Here is a 14,271-nt window from a genome sequence, read left to right as displayed (position 1 = left end):
TATGATTGAATCGCTATACAAGACTCGTTCCATAATTCTTCTTATTCTTCAAGCCCTCATTTCTCTTATCTTGTACTTCTTTCTTTCTTTATCAGCTGACCCACTTGCCCGACATTTATGTATTTGCTCCAGCTCTTGTTTCACCTTGTGTATCATTCCATATAACCGAAATATCTCCCTCATTACAGCCAACTCTTCATTCATTCAATACTTTTACTCTCTCTCTCTCTCTTCATCAATCATGTTACATTTAATCTCTCTCTCTTTCAATCCTATCTGCCATTACATCACACACATTTTCAAACATATTCACCATTCCATCCACAACTTCAATCTTGCTACCTGAGACACACTTTTGATCCTTGCTCTTAGCATTTTTGAACACTTTTCCACCAGTGTCGTTTATTTGATCTTAAAGTGACTTCCAGTTTTTGGTAAATAGATACAGCCATACTTGTTGAGGTTTTGGGGGAATGTTTTAAAGGTGCTGCTGATTCCAAAAATAGTCTCTCTCTAACTTGCAATGACCTCTGTGCAGCAATTCTGTTTTCTTCCACCTAATCCTGTGTGAAGGAGTGTCTAAAGAATGGCCTTCCAGTCCTGACTGGCCATAACAATGGTGCCAAATTTATTTCTTGTGTTCTCTGACGTGGATGTCAACAGGCCCTTTCCTGTTGTCAATAGTAAGCCAGGTCACAAGTACAGAGCATTTCATATACTCCTGGATACGAAAAGGAGTTTGTCCTTAGGTGAATGTATGAGAGTTGCAAGTTCGATACAGTTTAAATATACCAGTTGGTTCATTTTTTCAAGGTATGCTGTTTGACCAAGAACGATGATAGCATTGCGTTTGCAGTTGGTATCCAATGACAATACATACCAATTGGTTAACTACAATCCTCAAAAAGAAAATAGAATTATTCAAGTCAGTGATCGCATGGTCAGAGGAAACAATTAAAAAGATATTACCACATTATGCACTCTCAGAATTTATGGCCTGCCTTAAATACACAAAACAAACACACCACTATATCCAATTGGTGAAGGAATTGACAGACCTGATTATCACTTAGCCAAGAAACTAGCTGTTACACTCAAAGAATTGGTAGGTCATCCCCCCCCCCCCTACTATATAAAAAATACACAACACTTCATGAACAAAATTAAAACATCACACTTAACAATGAAGATTTATTAGTAAGTTTTGATATAAACACTTTTCACTAATGTCTTGATCTGTGATACTATCTTCTCATACAGAACATATAACTACCCATATTAAACGATTATTTTTTATTTATTTATTTTTTTTTTGACCACAGAAGCTATGTAAATTGACTATTTGGGAAATGTTGATCAAGTATCTGAGAAAAAACTATTTAATACCAACTAGTTTCACCAACTTGAGCTGTTGGCATCTTCAGGGTACAGGACTGATGATAGGAACTAAAGTGAACAAAACATGTTACAGACTAAACATTAACAGAATTCTAATTATAAATTACAAAACAACACTGAACGTGTGCAATACACGTGTGGCGCATGCATGATTTTACTTGTTGTTGTTTAGGAATGTTTCATAGTTGGTACTAAAGTTCATTTCTTGTGTGTTTAGAGATCTAATTAGGGTCTTCCAGATCTCGGATAAGATTAAACCTTGGTTCCTATTAAGATTTTCTACAGAACGGGCAACTGATGATAGGAACTAAAGTGAACAAAACATGTTACAGACTAGACATTAACAGAATTCTAATTATAAATTACAAAACAACACTGAACGTGTGCAATACACGTGTGGCGCATGCATGATTTCACTTGTTGTTGTTTAGGAATGTTTCATAGTTGGTACTAAAGTTAATTTCTTGTGTGTTTAGAGATCTAATTAGGGTCTTCCAGATCTCGGATAAGATTAAACCTTGGTTTCTATTAAGATTTTCTACAGAACGGGCAACTGTTGTGGCTTCTTTAAAAACACGAAAGCGGTAATCCTCTTCTATGTAAGGAGTACAGCTTTTATCCCACTCAATGACATGGTTGGTTCTGGAGAAATGGGAAGATAAGCCCGATATATCTTGTCTGTTGTTTTTGACATATCCGATATGTTCTTTCTGTCTTATCTCGAGGCTTCTTGAAGTTTGGCCGATGTAACTTAAACCGCACAAGCATGGGATATTGTAAACTCCAGCATATTTAAAGAAAGGATGGAAGTCTTTTGGAGATCTAAAAAGTTTTCGAATTGTATCTTTAGGTTTAAAGGTCACTCTTATTTTATGTGGTTTGAGGAGTTTAGCAACCTTGTTAGAGGCTGTCCCCATGTATGGAATGACAATTGTGGTAATATATTGAGTCTACTTGTTGTCTTTGTGGTGGATCAGAGAACAGAATCTTGTTAACAAGTCTCCAGGGGTAGCATTCGAGATGAGGTTGTTGGATATCAGTGTCAGTTCGTCTTGGAGATCTTTTTGGTCAATTGTAATACAGACAGCTCTCTTCTTTAGCATATGTACAACGCTAAGTTTTTGAGAAATGTGGTAGGAGGAGTTGAAGTGTAAATAACATCCTGTATTCATTGGTTTTCTATAAACTGAGAGGCTGAAACGACCATTAGCTTGCTTCTTAATTAGGATATCCAGAAATGGTGGTAATTTTTCTTTTTCAAGGTCCAGAGTGAATTTGATTGAATGGTGAAAGGAGTTGATCTTATTTAGGAATTCAAATAAGTCATCTTTTTTGTGGTTCCACACAATGAAGATGTCATCCACATATCTCCACCATATTGTGGTTTGGGGTCTACTTGAGATAAAATTCTACTTTCAAGATCTTCCATGAAAAGATCAGCACAAGATGGTGAGAGGGAGCTACCCACTGACAAACCAGTCAATTGCTGGTAAATGGTTTTCTTCCATAAAAAATAGTTTTATGTTAGGCAATGACTGAACAGCAAAGCGATATCTTATGGAAACAAAGTACCTAAAATGTTGATAACTTCTACCGCAGGGATGTTTGTAAATAAAGATTGGACATCTAAGATGGCCAGTAGATCGTTTTCGGAGATGTTTTCTAATTTCTCTACAAAATGTTGTGAGTTTCTAATATAAGTATCTGAATTATGGATATGTTGTTGTAGGAGTTTTGCGAGGTGCTTAGACAACAGATAAGTAGGAGAGTTGATACCGGCCACAATAGGGCATAATGGAACTCCATCTTTGTGAACTTTAGGAATGCCATATAGTCTAGGAATTAGAGGATGCATCGACTTATAATTTTTTAATTAATTCTGTTGGCCAGTTAACCATGTGGCGTAATAAGTTGGTATCATTGTGATTTTTTAACGTTGGATCTGTTACTAGGACATGGTAAAAAGACATGTCTGATAGTAAATAGCCAAGTTTATCTTCGTAGTCTTCAGTGTTTAAGATCACAGTACTGTTTCCTTTATCCGCTTTGAGTATAATGATATCTTTCTTTTTCTTTAAATTAAGCATAGTTCTTTTTTCCAGAGGAGTTAAGTTTGTGTTGGGAGTTCTTGAAGAAAAGAGGATGGTACTACTTTTTAATCTAAGGTCATTGGCTGTGTGTTGAGGTAACAATGAGATTGCCTTATCTATATTGGAGGGGGCGCTAGTGGGTCAAGCGCTACGAACGTGTTTTGAAGAGCTCCTGATTCAGATAAGTTTTACTAGGAATAATTAAGTATATATGCGTAATTGTTTAAGTAACAGCGGCTGTAAACGTTGTACGCTACCGATATTATTAGTGTGGGGTTATTTTTCTTGCTTAAACTAAATACAAAAACATTAATATTAGACCTAGTAACCTGCAGAGAAAAAAAATAAAATAAAATAAATAAAATGGCGGCGGCATTGTCATTCCATGATTTTAATTTGGATTTCAGTCGGTTCGTTAAGTGTGAGGTCTGTTATATGTATTCCTTCGACTACATAAATGATTTGTGGATGTTTAGTGCGGATGGAAGAAGGGTGTGTGCGAAATGTGACCTGAACGAGGAATTGATGAATGCGAATATGAAGTTGATGACAGAAAGTGCTAGTACCGATAGTGTCGCGAGTGCACGTTTGAAAGAGAAGGATGGCGGGAAAGACAGGCGAAAAAATGTTAAAAAATCAGGAAAAAAGAAAAAGAGCGATTTGACAACTGTAACGGATGTTAAAAGGGACGAAAGTAAGGCGGAAAGAAACGAAATTGAGAGAACGAATGAAAGTAGAAATGGCGTGGTGCAGAAATCCCAAGTATAAAAAATCGAAAGAATGAATGATAGCGAAAAAAGAATGACTGATGGCGAAAGTTGGACGCATGTTGTTGGAACGATTGTTGGAACGAAAGTACTGAACCAAAGAAAGATGAATGACAGTAAAAGTGAGAAGAATGATAGCGAAAGTTGGACGCATGTTAGTCCGAAAGTACGGAAACAAAGAAAGATATGTGAGAGTGAGAAGAATGATAGTGAAAGTTGGACGTATGTTGGACCGAAAGTACGGAAACAAAGAAGGATGAATGAGAGGGAAAGTGAGAAGAGGGGGTCGAGAGTAAGAAAGTTAGAAAGATTTAATGATAGAGTGAATGTGTCGCGAGGTTCAGAAGGTGAATTGGATTGGATGAAGCAAGAAATGAAATGGATGCGGAATGAAATTAAGAGAATTCAGGTCAAAACAAAGTGAAATGTATAGTCAAATAAGCCAAGCAAATAAGAAAAGGGTGATCATTATGGGTGATTTTAATTATGGCAATATAGACTGGAATGAAGAGATAGCAACTGGAAGTAAAGAAAATGAGTTTCTTGAGTTTTTGAGGGATAACTACCTCAGACAGTATGTAACAGAGGGCACAAGAGGATTAAGGGTCTTGGATTTGGTCATCTCATCGGAGGATGTAATTATAAATGAGGTGTCAAATCATCCACCAATTGGTGAAAGTGACCATGAGGTGATTACTTGGGTGGTTGCCAGCAGTGCAAGGACTCCTGTGAAAAAAGGGTATATGTGGAACTACAAGGGGGGTGATTATGAAGAGCTCAGGAGACAGCTTGCAGGTGTAGCATGGAATGAGGAGTTAGCTGGAAAAGAGATCAATGCAGCTTGGGGGATTTTCAAAAAATATTTAGTGGATGCAATGTCTAAATGTATACCACGGGTGAGAAGGTTAAATAAGTTAGGTGTGAGATGGATGAATAAAGAGATTAAGCATGCAATACAGAGAAAAAGGGCATTGTGGAGGCAGCATAAGAGAAGTGGAAGTAACCAATTTCATGAGTTCTACAAAGACCAGGCAAGGAGAGTGACTTGGTTGGTGAGAGTAGCTAAAGAGAGGTATGAACAGCAGTTAGCTAATGAAGCTAAAAAGAATCCTAGGGAGTTCTTTCGATATGTAGCCAGCAAAAGAAAGAATGATTATGGAAGGATGACATTGATTGGAGGAAATGGTATAAAGACAGCTGTTGCAGAATGTGTGGTGGAGATACTTAATGAGCAGTTCATAAAGATCTTTCAATCTTGTGAATATGACTTCATGGAGAGATTAAGAGCAGTTGATGATGGGGAGGAGAGACTGACTGTAAGTGAGGAAGAGGTGTTTGGGGAGTTGAGTAAACTAGATGTAAATAAGGCTGTGGGACTTGATAATATATCACCGCGTATTCTGAAGGAATGTGCCAGAGAGTTGACACCTGCTTTGACATATTTTTTTAATACAAGTCTTGCACTTGGTCAAGTCCCTAAAGAGTGGAAGGAGGGCAAGATTGTGCCACTTCATAAAGGAGGTGATCGAACTCAAGCATCAAACTATAGGCCTATCTGTGTGTCAGGTGTTGTGGTTAAGTTGTTGGAGATGCTTGTGAGAACTAGGATCCAGAGTTGGGTTGACAACAAGTATAATCTTTGATGGACAGCATGGATTTGCTAAAGGGAGGTCGTGTTTTAGTAATCTACTTACTTATTACAATAAAGTGACTGCTTCCTTGGACAGAGGAGAAGGATACACAGTAATATATTTGGATTTTGCAAAAGCTTTTGATAGAGTACCTCATGATAAGTTGACAGTCAAACTAGAGCAGATGGGGGTTGGATATTAGATTAGTGCATTGGATTGGAGACTGGCTATCTGATAGGTATCAACAAGTTGTGTATGGGAGTGCAATATCCAGGAAAAGGAAAGTCACTAGTGGAGTGCCTCAGGGATCTGTTTTAGGGCCATTACTATTTAACTTGTATATTAATGATATTGGTGAAGATTTGGATGGAGATATTCAGTTGTTTGCAGATGATGCAAAGTTGGGACGAACCATAAAGAGTAGTGAAGATGTTGTGGCCTTGCAAGAAGACTTGAATAAATTGAGTGATTGGGCAAGCAAATGGGGATGTGAGTTCAATGTTGCAAAATGTAAGGTTTTAAAATTTGGAAAACAAAGATGGGATGCAGAATTTATGCTTGGTGAGAATATATTGTTGGAAGTAGAGGAAATAAGAGATCCGGGAGTGATAGTGGATAAGGATCTAAAATTTAGAGGACACATCGCCAAAATTGTGAAGACAACACAAAGACTTCTGGGAATGATGAGGAGGACACTGACGTGTAGAAGTAGGGAGATTCTTGTTCCATTGTATAAGGCTTTGATTAGGCCACACATGGACTATTGTGCCCAGATTTAGTCACCTGGTTTTCAGAAGGATGAAGAGATGTTGGAAAGGGTCCAAACGCGACTGACTAAGGTAGTTTCTGACCTCTGGAATGTCGAGTATGAGGAAAGATTGAAAAGATGTAATTTGCAGAGTCTAGTGGAGAGAAGGAAGAGGGGAGATATGATAGAGACCTACAAGTTGGTAAGGGGTTGTTATAGGATCAATGGTGGAGAAGTTCTACAGAGAATAGTGGGAGATCAGGGGAGAACCAGAGGTCATGCCTGGAAACTGTATAAAGAGGGTGTGAGTAGGAGAGTGAGAGGCAGGTTTTTTTCGTGCAGAGTTGTGAATGATTGGAATGCCTTGCCTGAGAGTGTGGTGTCTGCAAGGAGTTTGAATGTGTTTAAGACCCGGTATGATGAGATGTGTGTGAGATAAAAGGACCTCCTAGATGAGTCTTTGACTCCATGAGGTCTTGCTTAATAATAATAATAATAATATTACAAATGATATCCACTTTAGGTATGTGATCAGGTGTTATCACAAAGTTGAAACCTTTTTTGAGAATAGCGATCTCTGGTTTAGTTAATACGTGATCCGATAAATTAAAAATAACTTTGTTGTCTAGCAGAGAAGGTTTAAACTTAATATGATTTGCATAAAGGTAGTTAAATTTTTTAATTTGGTTTTTGTAAAGGCTTTCTCATAGCTAATATTGATCATTCTGTCAAAAAGTTGCCAAATCTTGGTCACACCACATTTCTCAAAAACTCAGCATTGTACATATGCTAAAGAAGAGAGCTGTCTGGATTACAATTGACCAAAAAGATCTCCAAGACGAATTGACACTGATATCCAACAACCTCATCTGAATGGCTACCCCCGGAGACTTGTTGACAAGATTCTGTTCTCTGATCCACCACAAAGACAACAAGAAGACACTTAATATATTACCACAATTGTCATTCCATACGTGGGGGACAGCCTCTAACAAGGTTGCTAAACTCCTCAAACCACATAAAATAAGAGTGACCTTTAAACCTAAAGATACAATTCGAAAAAAAACTCTTAAGATCTCCAAAGACTTCCATCTTTTCTTTAAATATGCTGGAGTTTACAACATTCCATGCTCGTGCAGTTTAAGTTACATCGGCCAAACTTCAGGAAGCCTTGAGATAAGACAGAAAGAACACATCAGATATGTCAAAAACAACAGACAAGGTATATTGGGCTTATTTTCCCATTTCTCCAGAACCAAACATGTCATTGAGTGGGATAAAAGCTGTACTCCTTACATAGAAGAGGATTACCGCTCTCGTATTTTTAAAGAAGGCACAACAGTCGCCCATTCTGTAGAAAATCTTAATAGGAACCAAGGTTTAATCTTATCCGAGATCTGGAAGACCCTAATTAGATCTCTAAACACACAAGAAATGAACTTTAGTACCAACTATAAAATGTTCCTAAACAACAACAAGTGAAATTATGTACGTGCCACACGTGTATTGCACACATTCAGTGTTGTTTTGTAATTTATAATTAGAATTCTGTTAATATCTAGTCTGTAACATGTTTTGTTCACTTTAGTTCCTATCATCAGTCCTGTACCCTGAAGATGCCAACAGCTCAAGTTGGTGAAACTAGTTGGTATCAAATAGTTTTTTCTCAGATACTGGATCAACATTTTCAAATAGTCAATTTACATATACCTACCCAATGTCACAGTCCTCTTTGCCCAGTTATTTCACTCTGGTTATTTTGTGTGGCAAAATAATTTCAACCTGCAAAAAGAAGTTATGGCCATAGGCTCACCACTTTGCCCCATAGCTAACTTTTACATAGAAGATTTTGAGCAATGACCTCTAGATTCAGCAAGCCTAAAGCCTGTCTCAGACCTGCTAATGATATTTTCACCATTTGGCCCCACGGCCAGGAAACATTAAACACATTCCTAAGCTATCTGAACAAACAATGCAAACATATCCATTTACCAGCAAGACTGAAAACAATAATGCTCTTCCTTTTCTAGACACACCTGTCCCACAGCTTCCCCTAGGCTGCCTTCATTCATTCTACCACAAACATATACACACACCAACCCATAGACAAAGATTCATACCACCATTCCAACACAAAAATTATCAGCACCCTGAAACATAGAGTCCTAACAATTTGTCCCAATGAGCAGGCTCTGAACAAAGAATATGAAATTATTAGTGAAATGTTTATAAAAAATGGCTACAACAAAAAACAATTCACAAGATGTGCCACAATAATACCATTAAAAAAAAACGATTTCAAGAATGCCATACCATACATTAGGGAAATATTAGATAAAATAGAACACTAGATAAATACAACATTAAGGAAATTTTCAAACCTCCTGCAAACTTAAGAAGTATACTCAGCTCATCCAAAGATCCTCTTCCCTATCTCGCCCACTTAGGATTTACAAAAATTCAGTGCACCTGCAGCCTACCCTACATAGGGGGAAACAGGGTGCACCATCCCAATAAGAAAAAACGAACATAAACACCACATTGTGGTGTTTATGTTCGTCTGCCAGACAACAAAGTTTCTATAGAACCTTCTCTGCCAGACAAGAAAGTTATTTTCAATTTATCGGATCATGTATTAACTAAACCAAAGATCGCTATTCTCAAAAAAGGTTTCAACTTTGTGATAACACCTGATCACATACCTAAAGTGGATATCATTTGTAATATAGATAAGGCAATCTCGTTGTTACCTAAACACACAGCCTTAGATTAAAAAATAGTACCATACGAACATAAACACCATCTAATGTTTACAAGCATCAGTGGGCTGAATAAAAAGAAAAATTGATGCAAATATTGAATTGGTACCGAAGCATTTGAAGAAATGTGGCTGAAAAAAAAAATTAGAGATATTTGCATGGAAAACAGGAAGACACCTCGGAGGGTTCTTACAAAAATGATGCAGGATGCTGGCATTAAGATATCTTCAATGACAGTTCGTCAACACATCAAGGACTTGGGCTTCTCATGTCACCGACCAGCAAAAAAGCCACTGCTCACATCAGCAATGACAAAAAAACAGCTACAATGGGTCAAACAATACCAAAAATGGACAATCAAAGACTGGAAGAAGGTAATTTGGCAATTCCTGAAGTGAAACTTGCATATCTGCTTTTATAATTTAAAAGTAATGCTTCTGTAATGTAATTTGACAAGAAACAATTTTTAAAAATTCGTTTCAGGTTTCCTTCTCCGATGAATTCTCAGTTCAGATTTTATCTGACAAATCTGAATTCGTGAGAAGATGAACAGGGAAGAAATTTAAAGAAGACTGCATTGTGAAACGAGTGAAGCATCCTCTCAGCTTCATGGTCTGGTCAGTCATCAGCAGCCAAGACACTGGTCGCCTGTACATTGTAGAGGGAACAATGAAGCAGGATCAATACGTCAAGGTACTGGAGACCAAGATGCTACCCCAGGTACAGGAGTGGTTCCTGAATAACAATTTTACATTCATGCATGATTCTGCTCCTTGCCATAGGCAAAAAAAGTAACAAAATTCTTGAATGACAAAAAAGTCAAGGCTCTTGACTGGCCTGGAAATTCTCTCAATCTCATCGAGAACCTTTAGGAACTGATGAAGAAGGAAATTTCCAAGGAACTTGTCACCAATAAACGCCAATTAATAGAGCGTTTGATTGATGTGTGGCACAGGAATGAATCAATAAACTTAAACTGTGCCAAATGTATAGAAAGTATGCCCAAAAGAATCGAAGCAGTAATTGCAGCAAAACGCGGCTTTATCAAATGTTGACCTCATAATTATTTCTATATACATTTTTCTTTAATTATATAAGCATACTTTACTTTTTTAAGTGTATCCTCTAATGATACACTTAAAAAAGTAAAGTATGCTAATTTTAATAAAAACAATTTGATGTAAAAACATTGACAATGTAATTTTATTTCTACCCGAAACTCACAAAATACCTTTTTCACACTGTGGCTCTAATAATTTGATCACCCACTGTAGTAGGAGGGGGGGGTGTTAGAACTAGGTTTTTTGCTTGGAGAGTGGTGAATGAGTGGAATAGGTTGCGAGAGTCTGTTGTGGATGCGAAGACTGAATGAGTTCAAAACAAAGTATGATAGATACTCCCTCGATGAGTCTAAGGACTGCATAGAGTAGCCCATAATAATAATAATAAAACTTTATTTTTATTTATTTTGTTAATTTAAATTTATGTATAATTTTTTATTCATTTTATTTTATTTATTTTATTTTTTTTTAGTAAAAAAAAATGCAAGGGTAAATGATTAACAAAGCATTTAGATTTATCTTACTTTTGTGTAGTGTCATGTAGGTTGTGTTCTGTGCATGTGTATATTTTCCTGTTGATGACCTCGATACAGAGGTTGAAATGTCAACTGTTATTTTTGTAATTGGAAGTAAAGTAATACTCCAACATGCATGTTTTTGTTTCCATAGATTCTTCAGAATGAATGTTAACCACTGTGTAACCTAAAAAGAAGAATGAAATACTTTACATGTTTCTCTGGGATCAACATGGGGAATACATTTTATGTTTTCCTGTTCCTTCCTATTTTCATAGATGTGTCCTTTCTTTACCCCTTTACAAACCAAATTTTCTATATAAGTCATACAGTCTCCTTAAATAGAGAACTGTATTTATCTAAAAGTACATCATCTGCATAAAGTGAACAGGAGAACCAAATCTCTCCATTTTGATATCAACTTTAATGACACTTTTCTTGACCCATGCAGAATATAAATAAGAAGTATGCATCCGTGTCTTGATTTTACATCAAAATTTTACCAGTGCATCCTTCAATCCTTCTAACTGCCGACTTATAAGTATTTTGAATCCCTTTCCCCCCACCCTCGGGCACCTTGTCATATCCTTTTTCCAATCTGGAAATGAAGTACAGATCCATTTTATATTTTCATGGTTTCTCAACTAACTTAAATTAAAATTTTGATCCTAATGTTTCCTATTTGGCCTGAACCCAACAAGTTTTTCTCTATGTTTCATTCCACAAATTTTTCTCAGCCTCTTCTCAATTAAGTATGCTTATTTTAAGAGAAGTATGTAGCTAATATAAAATAGAATTTCATACCACATTGGGCATTGCCCAGCTGGCATGAAATTCTGTCATGTTGTACCATAATTTTCCATTGCAGTTTAAGCCAAGAAGAATACAATCGTCAACTAAATCCCAAAGTGCCAGCCCATCCTCATTCAATATCTGGTTAGATACCTTACAGGGTACATCTCGAGAAGGTGAGGATTGGACATTAGGTCAGAAGTCCAAGTCAGCTCTCTGAATTCCTTATTTTATTTATTTTTTTAATCATCTATAACAAAATCCCACATTACTAATTCCTTGAACATCTTCCTTGAAGAATTCATAAGTTCTGATAATGAATACAAGCTATTTTCAAAGTAGCTAATACCATAATAGGCAAATCTTGTAGGATAACTGAACCCTGGATTACAGAAGACATTTTACAAGTATGTGATCAAAGAAGAACCTTAAAATTCACTATAAACAAAGATGATAATACTCATATTTGTAGATTTAGGGACTCAAAAACACACGTGTTGAACAGATTATTTTATTAATTACAAATAAAATAAAACTTGACGTTTCGACCTCTATATCGAGGTCATCATCGGAAGAATACAACTGTATACAGAACCAAGCTACATGCTCATGCTTTCTATATCAGTAAACTAAATCTAATAAATCTTTTTTCTAGCCTGACCTCTAGTGATAGAAAGGAAAAACAAAAATAAATAAAGAAAGAAATAAAATTATAAAAATATATATATATATATATATATATATATATATATATATATATAATATAAATAGATAAATGCAACTACAATAAACTGTTAGAGTCCTATGTATTAATATTCTGGATAGTTACAAAATGATTTCTTTCAGTTGCTATTGAATGATCTAAACACTTCACCAGGTTGTCTTCTTGTAGTAAGAATTTTTCTAATGCTAGTTTAGGATGTTATACAGGTTGTAGATGGGTCCTCCACATTCTTGAAATGGTGAGGCCATCATTTTTGTTGAGAGATGTTGATGGCCTCACCATTTCAAGAATGTGGAGGACCCATCTACAACCGTTATAACATCCTAAACTAGCATTAGAAAAATTCTCACTACAAGAAGACAACCTGGTGACCTGGTGAAGTGTTTAGATCATTCAATAGCAACTGAAAGAAATCATTTTGTAACTATCCAGAATATTAATACATAGGACTCTAACAGTTTATTGTAGTTGCATTTATCTATTTATAATATATATATATATATTTTTTTTTTTTATTTATTTATAATTTTATTTCTTTCTTTCTTTATTTTTGTTTTTCCTTTCTATCACTAGAGGTCAGGCTAGAAAAAATATTTATTAACTACATAGATTTAGTTTACTGATATAGAAAAGCATGAGCATGTAGCTTGGTTCTGTATACAGTTGTATTCTTCTGATGATGACCTCGATATAGAGGTCGAAACGTCAAGTTTTATTTTATTTGTAATTAATAAAATAATCTGTTCAACACGTGTGTTTTTGAGTCCCTAAATCTACAAGTACGAGTGCTGATCACCGTGTAACCCTAAAAGAAAGAAAGATGATAATAGCAGGGGAAAATATTAACAACTAAACAAAATAATGAGAAAATTAAAACAGCTAAAACCAACTGGATTCTGAATGAATGAATGTGGAAAGATTGAAGAGGAACTACAAAAGAAACAACCCTAGAAGCACTTTCCAAATGATAAGAAGATTAACAAACCTTTCTTTAACACAAATTGGTCAATTCAGGATGAAAACAGCAAGCTTTTGACTGGAAAAAACGAAATCTTGCAGTGTTGGACCTTTTCTAAGAGGACAGTAATCTTAATATTCAGAGAAACGAGCAGAATTCTGTAAAAACAAGAGTATAATAGATAATTTATTTACAATACAATGCATTGGAGAAAAATACATCAAACATAATAAAATACTGTCACAATTTTATAGATGTACAGAAGGCCTTTGATTCAGTATGGCATGAGGCATTGTGGAGAATACTGAATCAGTATGGAATAGATAATAAAATAGTACACCTAATTAAAACACTTTATCATTCCTTGGCAATGTTAACAGAAATCATTGGCAACTACAACAAGCCTTTCAAAATAGAAAGAAGTGCGTATCAAGGCTGCAATATTTTTGCCGATCCTTTTTTAACTTTTATATGGAATATGTAAAAAACTTAACCTTGAAGGACAGTGATATTAGAATGACAGTTGTTGGCAAAAATATTAATAATCTCAAATATGCCAATGATACTAACCTAATAGCAGAGAATGAACATCAGTTACAAGAATTAACAGACAGAGTTTCTAAAGCACTAAGTGATTATGGATTAAAGATTAAAAAAAACTATGTCTTCAGAAAAATATAAGCCTATGAAAATTTCAGTCAGTGATGAAACACTGGAAAAAGTAGAAGAATATTGAATGATCTTCAATGGCAACTGCCAAAGAAACAGGAAGCCAAATTAAATAATTTTTAAAATGCAGAATTTGACCACAGCATATAACAAATGATG

General features: G+C 35.7%; 1 protein-coding gene across 1 annotated transcript in view; it reads right to left on the bottom strand.

Moving 5' to 3' along the window:
• POSH (SH3 domain containing ring finger posh) overlaps positions 1 to 14,271 on the bottom strand; it is a 552,023-nt gene that overhangs the window by 71,672 nt on the left and 466,080 nt on the right. The window lies entirely within an intron of this gene.

This window comes from Typopeltis vanoorti, chromosome 7 (assembly GCF_054136105.1).
Source record: "Typopeltis vanoorti isolate ZY-2024b chromosome 7, IOZ_Tvanoo_1.0, whole genome shotgun sequence".
In the NCBI taxonomy this organism is placed as follows: Eukaryota; Metazoa; Arthropoda; class Arachnida; order Uropygi; family Thelyphonidae; genus Typopeltis; species Typopeltis vanoorti.
Note: the sequence above shows the minus strand (reverse complement) of the source record. Positions and strands in the feature narration are given on the sequence as shown.